The 17,862-nt window shown below is 42.2% G+C and overlaps 1 protein-coding gene and 1 long non-coding RNA gene across 4 annotated transcripts in view; one reads left to right on the top strand and one right to left on the bottom strand.

Annotated features, from left to right (window-relative positions):
- MEIS2 (Meis homeobox 2) overlaps positions 1-250 on the bottom strand; it is a 175,379-nt gene extending 175,129 nt beyond the window's left edge. For all 3 annotated transcript variants that reach the window (XM_083863448.1, XM_083863447.1, XM_083863445.1), the window contains exon 1: positions 205-250. The gene's annotated coding sequence lies outside the window, so the exon portion shown is untranslated. The remainder of the gene's footprint in view (positions 1-204) is intronic.
- A 704-nt stretch (positions 251-954) lies between these two features.
- Positions 955-4,748, top strand: LOC310910604. Its single transcript, XR_014590384.1, has 2 exons — positions 955-1,037; positions 2,559-4,748. It is a non-coding gene; the product is annotated as an uncharacterized lncRNA (long non-coding RNA).
- The last annotated feature ends 13,114 nt before the right edge of the window (positions 4,749-17,862 follow it).

The following is a 17,862-nucleotide window of genomic DNA, read 5'->3' on the forward strand; positions in this document are numbered from 1 at the left end:
CGGAGTATTAGCTCCGTAATGCCCGCTAATGGTAGCGCTAATTACGGTGGGGTGATTTAGCAAATGAAGTGAGATGATGCCCCCCCCCAGCCCGGAGTACCGAATGAACTTTTCCGAGCACACACACACACACACTCAAACACACACACACACACACGCTCATTTTGGGGCGTTTCTCCGGCCCAATCGCTTGGCTTGCCTCACCTCCGAGCAGTCAATTCCCAAAGCTAGCCGGGCTCATCAATCACGGCCCATGCCTGAAGTTTAGGGGAGGAGCGATGGTCAAACTATCGATCGCTGCAGTTTTGTCCTCCCCAACCCCCCCCCCAGGCTCGTTCACGGTCCCCTGCACATAAAATCTAAACCAGACTATCCCGTTAATAGTGGAATTTATCAATGATTATATACCCGCTTGTGAATGTGGCCTTTTGAAAGTCACGGCGGAAAATAGAGTATTCCCATAGATTTTGGGTTTCCTTTGCTGTTCGTGGTGATGACGATGCTTTTCGGAGGTTTGGGGCTTTTTAACTTTAAGAAAATAACTCAAAAGGGTAGTTATAGATATTTGGCCTGATTTTAATAGGCAAAGGGAATGAGCTCCAGAGGTCAATAAACCCCTCCAAAATGATGAATGATTGAGTACCTGTGATGATGATAGTGATTACCGGAGCAATTAAACAGTTTGATTAAATGAGCCATCATAACAATGATGTCTGCGGGAAATCAGCCCTCACGTAGAAAGAAAGATAGTGTGGAGAGCTGACAAACGCCAGTGGGCATTCCTGCATGTTCCGCCAGCGCCCAGCCCTGCACAGCACGCCTCTATTTACAAACATCAGGCAACACGGACAAAAGTCCCTCTCCTACTTTTAGCCACAGTTGCACCCTGCTTAAAACCCGCCAGAAGCCGGGGAGCAGACACGGCTTGTTTTTTTTGTTTTTATTTTTTTTTTCCTAGAGGATCTCCTCCAAGATTAAAGCCAGTCCTAAGAGCAACCGAATTGCTGTGAGTGACTTTCCCGGGACTGTACAGAGAGGTGAGTAGAAGAGCCCTTAGTATGTAGATCTCTTTCAAGCAGTGGTTAAGTCAATTCATTTTGCAGGGAAAAAGCCGGTCTTCTTGTGCAGTATTTTATACTCTGTCGTATAAATCGGTAACGTAATTCAAGATATTCATGGTAATGAATGCTTGGCTAATCCTTTGGGTGCGCGGAGACCTACAGAGCAGTAGGTTATGCAAATCCTTTCCTACTTTTACAGCTGTAGTTTTCTAGCAGATTTTTTTTAAGAGATCTAGTCATCGGTGAATGTTATTTGGGGTTTTTTTTTCTTTCTTTCTTCCCCCTCCCTTCCCCCCACCCCCCGCACCCCAAAGATGCCAGATTTCTCCACTTGTAGGGAATCATTTGTTTGTGATGCAGCCAGCTTAGAGGACGTGGTTCAAATATTTGTAGCTTCCAAACTTGTTTTTTAACCGTGGCAGTGCAAACCCAGAGCGTTGTCTCTTGAGATACACAACTATGTCTCTTTTAGAATAGTTTCGGTATCACCAAAGAGGAGGTCTTTCCTTAGAAACTGCCTGTGCAAAAGTCATCTAGCTGCATTTAAGGCTCCATGCATTTCTTCAGAGCTCAAGCTGTAAGAGAAGTTCATCAGTTTTCTTCTCAAAAATAAGTTAGGTTACTTGGCTCACTTAAAAGAAATAATTTTATTGCTTAGAATGTAATTTTAGACCACTTCATTTTTTTTTTTACTAATTCTATTTTTCACAGAAGTCTCTGTAGATTTCAGCTCTCTTGACTAAGAAATTCAGAGAAAACAGACTAAAATCAATGCTGAAAAAAAGCAGCCAAAGACTTTTGCAGTGTTCAATGCTGCTCCTTTCAATTGTTTAATTTTTTTCCCCCTCCTAAACTAATTAACCCCCTGCGTTGTCTTGCCCTGCTGTGCATGTTTGTAATCTGGGACAGAGACCAACTTTTGAAAATTATTTTAACTTGATAGAAAGTGAAATTTCATGTAGTAAATTAAGATCTTTCATGTTCCTCCTGTGTCTTTATTTTTTTTTCCACGTGAGAAGAGTTGAAGCCTTTTTCCTCATCACTATCGCAGTGGATTAAAGCACGCAGAGAAGGTGGTTTATAAAGCGCTACAGTTTAGCCATTAAAAAGGGATCTCAATTTAGCGCCCTTAAGTGAATGTACTCATGTATTAACAAAGATGCTGTTGGGAGCTCGGAGGAAAATGCGTTACGTACGTGCAGAGGGTGAGGGGCTGAGGGCTTTCACATACTTGGGTGATTTTTTATTTTTTATTTACCCCCCTCCATCTCCCCTCCAACTGGTGACATTTCTAAAAAAAAAAAAAAAAAAAAAAAAAAGTAATTCGGGAAAATTAAAATTACTAATTTCCATTTCTCCTGCATCACTTTCAGAACGAGGGCTATTTTCAGGAAAAATGTGAGATACAAAGATACAAGTCGGGGTGGTGTGTCTGCTTTTTTTTTTTTTTTTTTTTTTTTTTTTTTTTTTTTTTTTTTTTTTTCATGGGCTCAAAAGTCCGAAGAGAAATGAGGTGTCCGGTATGGAAGTGCATCGCAGTCAACCGCCAGCTCCTTTTGCCGAGGCTGGAAATGGTTTTAACAGGCGGTAAAATTTCATCTTGTGGTGTCAAATTGGGGTCAGTTTGGGGTTAGCGCTCTCAGTGTCCGAGCAGGAGCTGTCCAGCTGTGTGGGGATTCATTAAGGGCAAAAGATCCGTTTCAAGAAAAACAATACAAAGACAATCAGAGGGCTAAAGATCCTCTTCAAATCGCATTTTACAAGTGCACCAGAACAAATATGGATGCTGAAACCTATTCCCTTTCAAACTCCCAAATCGGCTTCTTAGTCCTCGGAGGGAGCGAGAGAGAAAATCCTCTAAAAGTTCAGAAGAGTCTGTTTTCAATCAGCCTTTCCGAAGTGTGGCATCTTAGTCCTTTGCTGCCTTTGAGACATGCCTCTCTTGCTTGCTCGTTACATCCCTCCCTCCCTCCCTCTCTCTCTCTTTTTCCACAGCCTTGCAAAAGCGGATGGAACAACAGGTAATATTTCAGATTTCAAGAATAAATCCCACCGGAGACCTTAAACTGCTGTTTTGCACGCGCGTGTGCTCCTAGCACAAGATTTAATGCAAATAGAAAGTTTTTTAGGGGAAAACAAGCCACGCTTGCACGAAATCCTATTGGACCCTGTTGGAAATTTTGGGCTCCCCTTGTAGGCGATCCTCCAGTAATTTAGGCTAGATTTACTTTCCGCTTCTTAGCGTTTGTGGAAAGCACCTATTGCTAATCTGTTTTATTAAATTCGCATGGTTTAAATCCTCTTAACGTCCCTACATCTGTTAGGACAATTGACGCCTTGCTACAGGGACAAATAACTTGAACCTTAATCTTGTTTGTAACTTTATTCAATGTTTGTTTGTTTGTGTGCTGAGTTCAAGTATTCTGGATGATGCCATTGTGTTCGGTCACACACAGACTGCATTTAAAACAAAACTCCTCTTAGACGGGTCAAGGATATCACGGAACACAGTGAAAAATTTAGCGTATTTGAAGTGGCTTTTTATCTGGAATTATCATTCTAGACAATGTGTCATAATTAATGAAGAAAGCAATGTGCCTGATAAAGTGTGTGTGCGGGACATCACCGTGACACCGCAGCCAAATTCACTGAATTTTACTTTTTGTTTTGCCCGCAAGGCGAAGTGGGGAGTTCAAATAGGACCTTTTTCTTTTTATAATCAGGACTGTGCCACAGTTCAATTCCTAGCCCCAAACCCGCTCTTCGCCACGCTCTTCTTTGCCCTTACGGTTGCTTTTTACAACTTCAGTCACTTTTTATTCGTCTCAGCGCTCTTTGATTCGCCTCCGACTTCCCGCAGCTGCCAGACTTTGGAGGTCCCATCTCGGGTGCCCCTGTGAAATCCTGCCCGCTTTGGCTCCTGCAGATCACCGGGTTCCTTTAGCTGCCCATGCGGATCCCCGCTCTGCCACCAGTGCATTTGGCTTTTCACCAGTGTATTATTATTATTATTATTTGCCGAAAACCTTTCTAGTCCTGCAAGTCACTGGTATAGCCCATCACGGTGAACTTTTCCTGACCTCGGCTGCGGTACGACTGAGCTCTTAGCGAGCTGGATTAGGAGGAGGTTCATTTACTTACCTGTTCACTTGGCTTTTTACTCTTTCTCGCACGCCGTGGGCGCTGTTTGTGTTCAGCGGGAGAGCCCCCAGCCCTGCAGGACAGGAGGCCGCGCTTTGTCCGCTCCGTGCCCGGGGCTGGGGCTGCAGCGGGAGCGGCGGGCGGCCCTGCCGGCGGTGCCTGCCCATCAGCGGCCCTCTAGCGCTATCTGGCGGGGCTCCAGGGCCGGCCCCAGCCGGGCTCGGGGCTCTCCCGGCTGCCGCAGGACCCCGGCCCCGCGTCCCATCCCCGAGGGGCAAAACTCGCCCTGGGAAGGGGCACAGAGAGGAGCCCTTCGCTTATGGGACGCGGGGGGTGTGAGGCACTACACTCACAGAAGAGATTTTATTTTTTTAACGTTTTATTGTATTTTATTTTATTTTATTTAGGCTGGGATGTTTGTAAAAGTGGGGACCGTAAACAGTCGACATGTGTATTTCCATCACACACCAGAGAGGAGGAAAAAAAAAAAAAAAAAAATGAAAACCACAAACCTGTCAGGGCTTCCCGCTAACACTGCTGGCGCTGGGTAGTTAAAAATCTAGTTTGCAATTGTTCGAAGAAGCCCGAAGCATTAAAAAAAAAAAAAAAAAAAAAATCTTTCCAGTCTGGCATGGTAACTAAAAGGACATCTAGGGCAAACTAAATGACTTTAGTGTGATACCAGGGAATCCGCGAAGGCTCCAAACTCTGCTCAGAGCTCTGCTCCAGCTCCCTCAAAATATCCCCTTTTGTTCTCCAGCTGCCTATAAAACTCCAGAAGAGGAGCGCTCTCATTTTTACACTGGAGTTCTCGGTCCGGAGAGAACAATATACTCCTACCTCTTTTGAAATGATCCGGAGAGTCTCACAACACACAGGCAATCACTCGAAGCACCAAATTCCTCTTTTTTTTTTTTTTTTTTTTTTTTTTTTTTTTTTTTTTTTTTTTTTTCCTTCCCCAAGAACTGCTCAGCCCATTGTTTGAAGTGGGATTCAGTGCACAGCCTAAAGAGAAAAGGAAAAAAAAAAAGAATCTTGAGAGCCCGGTTTGGTATTGCACAGAGAGAGAGCTGACAAAATATTAGAGCGTGTTTCCAGAAGTGCATGGTGAGAGCCGGCGGTGCATTCCCGAAAAGAGATTGCTTTTATTCCCACCACCAGCCCCCCCAAGATCCTGATTGTCTTTGTATGTCTTTCTTTTGATCCCACAAAGAGAATGCAAAATACATATATGTGTTTGCTCTCCGTACAAGAAATGCCATACAATGGAATATGCGGCCGGTTAGTCCTCATAATGCTTAGTTTTGCTGTAATTAATTGAAAACAGTTATTAGGTCGTCACTGGCAATAGCGTAAATAATTGCAGCAGATTTTTACTTAAAATTGACCGGTCATAGAGTGATAGATCGATTCGAGGTATAAAAATGATGTATCAAAACATCAATGTCGATTATTTGAAATATTGTAGTCGAATCTTTTTATTGCTTCATCGGTTAAGTGTCTGAAAGTGCTGTGTTCCAACATATATTTATGTTGTCAATACTGTCAAAACTGTCACTTTTATTACAGTGGATTTGTAATACATTTCGGATTTGCTCATTTACATAAAATGTCCACCTCAGATACCCCTCCTTTTCTCCATCTCTGGAAATCTGTGTCAGTTTAATGAAAGGATTCAAGACGCATACCTGAACAGGGGAAGAAAAAAAAAAAAAAAAAAAAAAAAAAAAAAAAGGAGCTATTGCTCCATTCTGTCCAATTTTAACATCCTTTGGAAAGCTTGGGCTATTTCTGACTCGCCAAAAGAGGGAATTCCTACCCCCTCCCTCCCCCGGTCCCGCTTATTTCCCCAGTAGAATTGAAACACTTTTCTTCTCTCGCACCTAGATGAAACCCTTCAGGAGAATTGGGCAATTGTACAGGGATACAGGAACAAGGCAAAGCACACCTGTGAATGTCCCAAAGAGAGCCACAACCCCCCGAACCACGCACACACGGGCAGGGTTTGGATCCTGCTAGAAAGAAGAGACAAAAGGAGCGAGAAATATGTGTGTGATTCTTTCCCAACGGTTTGGAGCCCAAAGGCAAAAAAGCAAACTCTGAGCGGTATTGGGCATTTGATGCCCCCCGCCCCTATTTTATCAGGATCTGATCGATGTGATTATTCCCTTTAACCGTAAGCAGTGATTTTTTTTTTTAATTTTTTTTTTATTAGCATGATCTCAGGCAACTCTCTAATTTTCTCCAAGAGCCCAGCTGAGGGATGGAGAAACTCGGGAATAAATAAAGAAATCCATTTGCACAATAAACTCTCTTCGACAGAACAAACTGTGAAATAAGCCAAGTAACTATTCCCCCCCTCCCCTTTCCGAGGATGAGGGTGTTTCAGAGGTGTTGCTGAGATGGACCTGGGGGCTGTGTGGGTTGGTTTTTCCCCTTTCCCCTTCCCGCATCCCCCTCCCGGGATATCTATTTTAAATAGAGGCTGAAGAGATTTCTGGGTCCACGGGAAAGAAGGAAGGTTAGTTAAAGCGCTTGGCAGGTATTTTAATGACTGTCCCTTCCTTTGAACACTTTCAATTTCTCTGCTTCTTGTACAGAATCCGTTTCCCGAACCAAGTATGATTTCTGTGGTAACTCCCGTGTGTGTTTGTGAGCCCTTCTGAGGTAAATTGAGAAGGAGGAAATCGCCCCTGGGGTGCTTTGTTTACTTTGGTTTGTAAAATCCTGCTAGGAGATGGTTTCCTCAGTGTGTGGCAAGTGTTTCTTCAAGAAATTCATCAGCCCTTCTACAATTACTTGGAGCTCCGAGGGAAGAAAGCTGCCATCACTTTCTCACATCCCAAGGTGTTGCAGGGGAGAGAGAAGAAAAGGCTGGAGCATTTCATTATCATGGGGAGGGGTGGGGGGTGGGCAGAACCGAGGCTGCACAAACCCGTCCCAAGGCTGTACCTGGAAAAGAAAAACCTGCGAGGGTATATTTGGGAAGCGTGTGCCATTTAGACATGGGAAAAGTACCCCGTCTTGTGCAGTAATTAGTCTGAACAATAAACATAATTGGAACAAAATCAGTTGGAAGTTTCTGCGTTTTTAATTACGTTTCATTTTGTGGTAAGCCGTAAAATTATGAATGCCTCTCAATTAAACACTATCCACTTGTAAAGCATTTAACAACAATTATTCCTTAATCAGTTGGAATGTTAGCCACAAATGATGCTGTTAAACATCAAAGGGACGCCTTAGACGTTACCTTTTAGTCATAAGTAAGAGGATTAATTTCTATAATTAGAGGGGATAAATATGTGCATAAATAAATCTATTTTTTTTTCCACGTTCTCATAGTGTCTGGGAGAGGCGAGGATCTTTGGCAGTGCTGTCCCTCCCGGATTTCCCCGCTCGGAGGGGACCCGGAGCAGCGAGGTGAGCAGAGCCCTGCGGGGAGCCAGTCCTGATCCCACGGGCAGCTCCTCACTCCGGCTGGGGCTGGGACAAGGGACAAGGGGAATTGACTTCCTTACTCGCCTACTCGCTTTTTATTTACCTGGCTTTTTTTTTTTTTTTTTTTTTTTTTTTTTTTTTTTTTTTTTTTTTTTTTTCACGGCACCTGTGGTTTACCGGGCGCTCCATTTCCCTTGGGGACAATTTGCTGTCCCCAAACGAAGCTGGAGATTTGAGTCGAATCCCGCAAATAAAATTAGCATGACCTTGATTAAACCCCGTATGAATATCTCATTTACCTAATGACTTTATGTCACGTACGCAGAGGGTCAATTTCCTTTTAACCTTTCCCATTGCTGCAGTAAGCATTCTTTTATAATCGATGGCCGTTTGAATAATCAATTGGCATTTTATGATCCCTGACAAACTCAATAGACGTGTGCCCGCTTTCAGCAAAGCAGCCGGCCCCGCTCCGCGCCGTTTGCACCTCCCCAGAGTTTGCGGTGGGTTTTCCAGCTCCGGGGGAGCGGCCCGGGCTCTGCGGGGCTCCGGGGGCTCGGGGGGCCGGCTGTGCTCCTCCCGCATCCCCCGGGCCGGGGAACAGCGCCCCGGGCCAGGGAACACCGCCTCGGGACAGGGAACAGGGAACACCGCCCCGGCACAGAGGGGCCGGCATCCCCCGGGCCAGGGAACAACGCCCCGGGACAGGGAACAGGGAACACCGCCCTGGCACAGAGGGGCCGGCATCCCCCCCGGGCCGGGAAACAGGGAACACCGCCCCGCATCCCCCGGGCCAGGCCAGGGAACACCGCCCGGCCCTGAGGGGCCGCCCCGCATCCCCCGCGTCTCCTCAGGGCGGCAATTCCCACTAGCTCAACCCGAAATATGCGGCCTTCCCGCCTTCTCCCGTGGTCTGCTCCCTAGGACTGTGCACAGCACACAGCCCGTCTGGCGGGACAGTTCCCCGTTCTGTCTTTGCCGGGACAAACAGGACACGGATTCCCGGCGGGGAGGCCAAAGGCAGGCGGCCGGCTCAGCCTGACCTCCCTGGGCACTGCTGAGGGGGCCGGTGTCCTCAGCCAGATCGGCACCTGGGAACCCTGGAGTGAGCCCTCACCTCAGCCTCCCTGCACTGCTGCTCTTGGGGAGCCCCACTCCCTGCTGCCAGCCCCCTTTATTGCCTCCCAGTCCCTGCTGCCAGCCCCCTTTATTGCCTCCCAGTCACTGCTGCCAGCCCCCTCTATTGCCTCCCAGTCACTGCTGCCAGCCCCCTCTATTGCCCCCCAGTCACTGCTGCCAGCCCCCTCTATTGCCTCCCAGTCACTGCTGCCAGCCCCCTCTATTGCCTCCCAGTCCCTGCTGCCAGCCCCCTCTATTGCCTCCCAGTCACCTCCAAACGTGGGTGGGGAAAGTTGCCCCAAAGCTCAGCCCCCGAGCACAGCTCAAGTGCAGGAGTGGACACGGAAAGGAGGAGGGTCAGGGCAAGATGAACTTTGCAAATGTTTTTTTCTATAAGTAGCTCAAGTTTGCTGTGATCTATGGTGTGAGCTGGGAACTGAGGCTGATTGCAACCCCTCCCTCTATTGGACAATTAATGCTGATTCATAGCAGGTTCTACCTACGAATGTGTGTTTCATTTTTCTCTGCAGGGTCCATGGTCCTTTGGTATGTTGTTATTCCTTGAAAGGTAATTGCACTTGATATTCTCTCGGGGAAGGCTCATTAGCCAAGGGCAGGGTGGCGTTGCCAATCTCAGTCTCTTTCAACAACTCAATGCAAACATTTGCCCCAGAGGTTCGGTACTGCACTCCCAGCTCACAAAACAGTTATTGGGCATTTTTCTCTTGAAAAACCTTAGGTATATATATATTTTCCACACAAGCAGGAAGCATTTGTATTTAGGGGGTTTTAAATTAACTCTTCACTGTAAGTGGTCAAAGCTACACAAGAAGATTAGACATGCTGCCTTGGACTGCAGGACTTTGCCCTTCCTTTTATAAAGAACCAGGACACAACCCTGGATGAAACAGTTGAAAAGGTGCCACTTCTCACACACCTCTGTGCTCAGTCCTTTACACTCTCTTAACATTTACAAAGTGCACGTCGAAAACACTTTTCCACTGACCACCATTACAGACCTATACATGACTTATTTCTCACCTCTGCCTGCTGTCATCTCTAGCTCCTTTCATCTCTCCTGCTAAATTAATTACCTCATAACAGAAGGCAATGAAACTCAGGCATAAGGTAAGTTAGAGAACATAGAGTCATTAATACACCCTGTTTTATGAAGGTGAATCCCCCATGATTGTTCTGATTTTATTTTTTCCCTCTGTTGCTCATAATTTTGAGATTCTTATTCTTTCATTTGAGTCTTGTCAGGATGATTCACAGTAACACGGCAGAGAAGACCCCATTGTCACAGAAGAAAAAGGTCCCCACATGAGAACGAGGAGGAAGTAGAGGGACAACATCTAGACTTAACAATTTCTCAGACATCACCATATTTTCCATGTTATAATAAAAGGATCTAGGAATTTTTATTTATGGTGAATTGGGATGGGATATTCTTCTTGGTAATGGTGTTAAAGGGCAGAGACTGATCTTAATTCCAAATAATAGGCCCTGTGTCTAAAATGTACATCTAACTATCTTACTGCATGTACATACTTCTACTCACCATGATTTCCTATCACTGTTAGCCAAGAACTCCAAAAGCAAAACTCATCTATGCTGAATCACCACAGACTTTAATGTTAGTACATTAGAAAGGAAATTGTCCTACACTGTGACTATACAGCAAATAGCTCTAAAAGACTAGATACACACATCACCAGTTTTAATTCTCACTGACCAGAAGGGCTGCCAATCATTCCATACACCTCACCTATTAAGGGCACCACAAGTTCATAGAAAAACACCTCAGTGCTGAGAATCTCTGTCAACAGTGTTTTCCATGCTGACAGTGATGCCTTGGGAGGCTACCTAGAACAGAGGCTAGACAGAGTTAAAGGAATAAAGTAGGTATTTATTAAACAGGCCTTCAAAGGATACACCTTGGGCAGTACAAGAGCCCAGCTGTGGCTGCACCCAAGACGGACGATGGTCACGAGTTTTCACTTTTATAAGTTTTGGTCCATTTACATATTGGGGTTAATTGACCAATTGCAGCTTCAGGTTATGAAGTTCTATCCTCCCAGACTGCTCTGCTCAATTCACTGCTGTTTACACTTTTTGGGCCTGAAACTGTAATGGTGTCCTTAGTTCTCAGGCTGGAAAAGGATTGTTTTGTCTAATTGTGAGGAGAACTTGCTGACACTTTATATGAAGTTCAGAGTAATATACTAATGCAGTGCAGAATCTGGAAAATATGAAAGCTAAAACTTAAGGCATCAACAGTCTTCAGTATCAAGGCCAAACCTGTGCCAAAATCTCATTGACTGAAGGAGAACATGGATGGAAGACAAGACAGGATTCTGCAAAGTAGTTTTGCAGGGTGCCAAATCTGCAGGTGAGAAGTATGAGCTTTCTAGGTCATAATGATAGTAAATATGGACAGTCACCGCCCTTCCAGTAAATCCTCAGTACAAGAAAACATCAGCCCTTTAATTCATACTTTGGTGATTCACAGTAAGGGCTTTTGTGTGACACTTTAAGTATCTTTCATGTCATGGTGGTACTTTCTGCTTTTTCAAAAGCATTTTGAAGATGAACTGGCTTTTCAGTGATGAAACATGATCAAGTTAATGTACTAATAGATTTCATTTTTAAAGTTCATGCTAAATTTAAAACTTGTCTCATGCATTTATAAACCATCACTAATAGTTCTATTGATCAATGATATAAATAGCTCTAGCAGGAGGTTTTCTTTGATGTAGACAAACAAACAGCATTGAAAAAATAACACAGAAGTGATTGTTCTATATTCTTACCTTTAGGCTATATTATGATCACAATAAGACATATCTAGGCATGTGTCATACTGGATAATACTTTTCTTGGGTGTTTCAGGGCACACGACTACCTTGGACTTCACAACAGCTGAGACTTGTCATTTAAAAGCATGGTACTGGTATTAGAAAAAAATAAGACTCTACTGATATGTAATTATTAACCCATGTATTGAGTTTTTTTTTAAGAATTACTTCACATTAATACTCAGATGCTTTTATTTCTATTATTCATGTACCAAGCTAAAAATAAACATTTGAAATATTTTTCTCTTTTATGGAAGAGATGATGAAACTATTCATTTGAAATGAATGCTTGGATGAATGCAGCTATATTTTCTGGGCTCAGAGCTCTTATTCCCTGTTGGGAACCCCACATCATGTGAGAGAATTTTTGCTTCACTTTACTTCAAAACATTGACCAAGTAAAGCTTAGGCAAACAGTTTCCAGTCATTCACAATATATGCATTTGGGCTTTTAATTTCATTACTCTTGATGTGCTACTGATCACCTATCATACTTCCTCTATTTCCCAAAATGTTGCTTGAAATTATTTAGAAGACCAAATGAATAATAAAAGTGCCCAAGAAGATTCCTGTCTGTGTCTGCATATATTTGTTTTGTGCAGGTATTAATTGAAAGCCTCATCCTGCTTCCTTTCCATTTAGAAGCAGGATTTGGTCTATAAAAGAAATGCATTCATCTAATATTTGTTCAGAGAAAAATTTTGCTTGTTTTAATAATCACACACACACACACATATGTATATATGGTCACAAACATGATCAAGACAAGAGCCATCTGAACCCTCTACAGCTGCTTTGCAACTGGGGTCGCAGCATGAACCCAGGACCAACCAGTTTTGCCACTGTAGGTTGATTTCAGCTATCAAACATTATGGAAAATCATCCATTGCCTTTCTTCCCCTTGCTCCTGCTTTAACTTCAGATCACTTTCCCTGGCAAATGGCTTTTGATACTCAAGTAAGATCATATTTTTTGATTCAAATGCAAATTTCTTTTTGCTGTTTTTTTCAGACTTGATTCACTGAAGAAAATCTAGCAAGATTCTTAATATATGAGAGAGTCACTGCTCTCATGACACAATCCTCCATAAATGGAAAAAAAACCCCATACAAATATCTTGGCCCAGCTTTCCTTGGGCACCTAACAGTTTAATAGACTTTTTTGAGATTAACAAGCATGAAAAGAATGGGATTTTGTACCCACTGTGCTTCAATCAGTATACTTGTTAGGTGGAGTTTTTCCTGGGAAGGGGTCTATTGTTGTACTGTATTCTTAACTTACTTTATTCTACTGGATTTACCACAGAAACAAGTAAAATGATTTTTTCCCAGTCTGATAATAAAGTGTTTTAAGTCAGAGGAACAACTTAATTTTCACTCAGATTTGGAGGTCTGAATTGTCCTAAAATCTGAAATACTAGGATGAGACAGTTGATCTTGGTATTTCTTTCTGAATAAAATAGTAAATAAAGCCATTGCAATTCCAATGAAACATGCAAAATGGTGTTGTTGTGAAGACACAAAGAAAAAAACAGCTCATGGACTTTTTTCCCCTCACTTAAGCAGGAGAAACTCTAGGGAACTTAATGGACTTGCAGTGATATAAGGCTCTAGTGAGGTGAGAGACGCTATTACTTTAAAAACAGAGTTTACTTCACTAAATAACCTGAAAATAAACACAAAACAAAGGGCAAATGAGACAAATTACAAGTAAGCATGCATGCAAAAAAGATAAGTGCAAATTAGATTTGAATATTCATGAGTCACAAATCATTGACAGTTTGAAATAATGCAAAACAGCTTTATAAATGAGGTTAAGGCAAGGGACATCAAAGAAAGGCATTGCTAAATCAATAGCAATTTGATTGTGCATATACTTGTAAATTGTGGTTACAGTTTTTGTGACATAGGAGAAAAATACTGAGCATGTAGTAAGAAAGGGACACATAAATATTCTTTTTGAATGTGTTATATTTTTGCAATTCAGCATTTACTTGGGGGCCTGGTGTGTGTAAAGTGACCAGACATAATTTTTAATTTTTTTCCCCCAGGAGAATGTCCTTTGAGTATCCAATCTCCTGTGTTGTGTTGCTTAGATGACAAAAATTCAGTTGTCAACAATACTGCAAAATAGAATTATTACTCACTTCATTTGACTTCAGCAGAAGGATCACCTGCTAATGAAAGTCCTGTCATAAAATCATAGTCAGTGGAGATTATCTACTTCTTTCAGAGAATTTAGCTCTCAAAAGTGGGAATCAGATAAGTTGCAAGTCTCAGAGCAAATTGCTGGAGCACAGGGATTTAAAAGAATGATTGCTTGAAGGATGGCCAGCCTGACCATTTAACTCAGAGCTTCTTAATTTTTCTGGCTGTAAGCATCAATAAAGTATTGGGTCTCCTGTCTTATTTGTGAGTTCTGTAGATATTTGAAATTGAATGGTTTAAAATGTTGATAAGAATGCAGAACCAAAAGGCAAAACTGCCAGAAGTAATCTGCCCATTTAAAATTACTCCAGGGTGTTTATTTTTCCCAAGCATTTATATTTTGATTACTTTACGTTCACTCTAATATACTAACTGATTCTCTTTCTTCAATGACTTCTACATCCCATGTGCCATCCTTACTCTCTGGCATGACAGATGAAGCTCTGCCAGGTCAGGTGAAGCTAAATATATAAATTTACCAATACTGACAGCAAAATCAAGCAGGGATATCCATTTGGAAATGGCATAGGGTACTCAGTTCCATAAGAAGCAGCACATGACTTCTTGCAGTGCTGCCTTTAAAACTATCCACTCACTTGAATGAAGCTGGCAATTAACTCTTGTCAAAACACTGTAAAAGGAAAAAAACAGATGTCGAATAACTTAGGAAAGGGATAACCTTATGTCCTGCCCAATCCCCTGCATGAGCTTGCCAGAAGATAATGTATCTCTCATGCCATCGCAATATCAAAAGATACCCGTATGTGCCATGCTGGAATTCAGAGAGCTTTCTGTAATAAATTCTTTAAATCTGTGTATATCTCAGCAGGAATAAACGATAGATAAGTTAGGAAGAGTCGCTCAGGAATGTGAAAGACTCGATTGCTTTTCCAGGAACATTCCCTTCAACTTTCCCGATCTGTGCAGAGACAAATTAATCTCACCTTAGCAAGAGTGAAAGGGAAAGTTACCTCTTGGACTTAGCAGATATCATGAAATCAAGTCTTAGATTTCCTTCTGGCTCTCTCACTGTGACTGGGCCAGGTTTATCAGGGCTGAATTATATGTATCCTTCCATGTCTACAAAAGGAAGCTCACGATAAATTTCTTTGTGGTTCTGTGACATGGAATTAGTAAGAGAATATGAGATCCTCTGATGTGAGGTACCAGTATATGTCCAATACATTAACTTTGTAACCCCTGTTCAAAGCCCTATTTTTACATTACATGACACTACAAGAGTTGTTTTCCCATTTATAACCTTGTGCATTTTTAGTGAAGCATATCTTCATTTAAATGAGAAATTATCATCTCTTTACATTAGAAATTATTGTCAAAAAGAACTTGTGTATGCCTATAAGCAAATGAAATAAATACCAAAACTCTTTTAACCTTTTCAGACTTACATTGTGCACTTATACTGTGTAATGTGAATGCAGCTTAAAAAAAGGTGGTTGTCCTGGATAGAGTCAGCTTTAATTAGATATTGCATTACTTAAGAAAATAGGTCAATGGTGTTACAGACCATTCTTCAGTTCAGCAGAATACCGTCAGCCTGTGTCAGGTGAAAGTTTCAAAGGGTTGGGTTATTTTTATTTTCTGGCAAATTCCTTTTTCCTGAAAAAAATGGGGAAAAGTGAGCTAAAATTATCACAACTAGAAAGCATGTCTCTACAGCATCCAGAAACCTGATTAAATTAATCAGGATTTTACCTTCTAATTTGTTCCCAGATTTCTCTCTTTGTGGAGTTTTCTATATCTTTCTAACCAATTACTGGTTGTACTGGTGATTTATAAGACCTTCTTTAAGTCTGTTGATACTCGTTTCTTGCCTCTGACTTGGGATATAAACTTTACAGACCTAGTATGCTATATGTGACCTGAAACAGGCAATGCAGAGCAGCTCATACTAGACCACTGGAATGCCACATCTTTGCTATGGTTTATCAAATCAAATAAAGGGAGGCTTGGCTCCCTGTATGTGATCTAGATTTATACACTTCTGTACACCTCTTCCCAGGTTCAAGAGTATAAATACTGCTTTTGAGAGCTTGCATTTTTTCAGAGTCAGAGAATAAGCTGAGTTGGAAGGAACACATCAGGATCATTGGGTCCAACTCCTGGATCTTCAAGAATCACACCATGTGCCTGAGAGCATTGTCCAAACACTTCTTGAACTCTGTCAGGCTGGTGCTGTGACCACTTCTCTGGGTAGCCTGTTCCAGTGCTCAGCCACCCTCGGGGTGAAGAACCTTTTCCCAATATTTAACCTAAACCTCCCCTGATAGATCATCCTGCCATTCCTTTGGGTGCTTTCACTGGTGACAACAGAGAAGAGATCAGTGCCTGTCCCTTCTCTTCCCTTCACACAAAGCTGTAACTGCAGTGAGGTCTCCCCTCAGTCTCCTCCAGGCTGAACAGAACAAGTGACCTCAATCACTCCTCATATGACTTCCCCTCAAGGCCCTTCACCATCTTTTTTGCTCCCCTTTGGATGCTCTCTAACAGTTTTTTGTTGGGGTTTTTTTTTGTTTTTTTTTTTTTTTTTTTTTTTTTGTTTTTTTTTTTTTGCATCATCGCCTTTGGCTATCTTTACCTCTCATCTCCTTTCCTCACCTTGTGCAGAAAAAACAAGACAGCAGGTAGCTCTCAGTAAGACCAAATTTGCTGCAGCTGTTTTCAAGGTTCCCATGCAGTAGTCACCTTCAGCTGCATTCTGGGGAAAAACTAATTTCTCTTGTATTTCTAGGCTTTTACTCCTTTAATTTACAGCGTACACCAGGTTTCTTTGGAAGTGAGGGACAAAACTTTAATGATCTCCACAACTCTCTCATGGTAGGGTCCTCAAAGCCTGTCATGAGCAGGAATGGTTTATCCACCTTTGACTTATTCAGCTGGGAGAGAACAAAGGTGTAAAAGTGGGCATCATGTCCAAATCTCTGTGGTTCCTGCCTTCTTGGCATTCCTTCTGAAAACTCTCAAAACTGTGTTTGCATGTGGTTGTCTGTGGGAAATAGCAGAATGAGATGGGAATAAGATGAGAAGAGAGCATAGCTAGTTTTTATTCCTTTCCCTAAGTCTGTGTTGGGGTTTTCTGTGGGTCTTTGATCAGAATCCAGGTAGAAAACGGGAGAAGATTAGGTTCAAAACTGGCCAACTGATCCATGCCATGGAGAGTGGAATGGAAATGAATACAGCAGTATAGCAATCTGCTATCTGTTGAAAGGAGGAATTGCTACGGTGAGCAGAGGAGTGATGGCTACAAACAGGAGACATCAAACATTGTGATCAGCCATCAAATGAACTACCAGCAACTAATGAACCACCAGCACCTAAATTCCAAAATGCAGTCTTGAGTGGCATACCAGTTGGAGACAAGGTAAATTATGTAAGGTAGCAAAATGTGAATATTTGTGGATAATTTACAGTCAGCAGCAACTGTGAGATTGCAGTGTATCCCAGAGACCCTAAAGGCCTCAAAATGTGGGGTTTGCATGTAAATAAGGCCGTAGTGATCTGACTGAAGACAATGTTGTTACACTATAGTTATAATAAAAGTAATAGCTTAAAAATTATTAGAAATCAAGTAAAATATTCCTAGAACATTGCTTACATTTCTAACCAACTGTACCAAAATACAGTTACCCTAAATATGTAATATATCCACAGGTGATCCTTTGTTTATACAAGAAAACATCTCTGCTTTTGGGGCATATGTGTTCTATAGGCTTTCCCTCCTAAATTTAATCCAAATTACTAATGCTTCTGAAGTAAAAAAATAATTGCATAATACATTTTCTCTTTAGAGTAAGTCTAGCAATTGCCAAAAACTACTTGTCAATACAATATTAGATCATGTGTGACCCAGACCTCACATGTGTCAACAAGTATATTTGTCTCCTTCTGTTATTTCAAATTACAGGAGAAAGAGACATAATCCTCACTGATCAATTGGGAAAAAAATGCTTTACCTTTTGTTATTTCAATGCCATCTGTTAAAATAAACCAAATGCCAAACTTACTACATACACAGGGCAC

This window comes from Zosterops lateralis (assembly GCF_965231275.1).
Source record: "Zosterops lateralis genome assembly, chromosome: 6".
NCBI lineage: Eukaryota > Metazoa > Chordata > Aves > Passeriformes > Zosteropidae > Zosterops > Zosterops lateralis.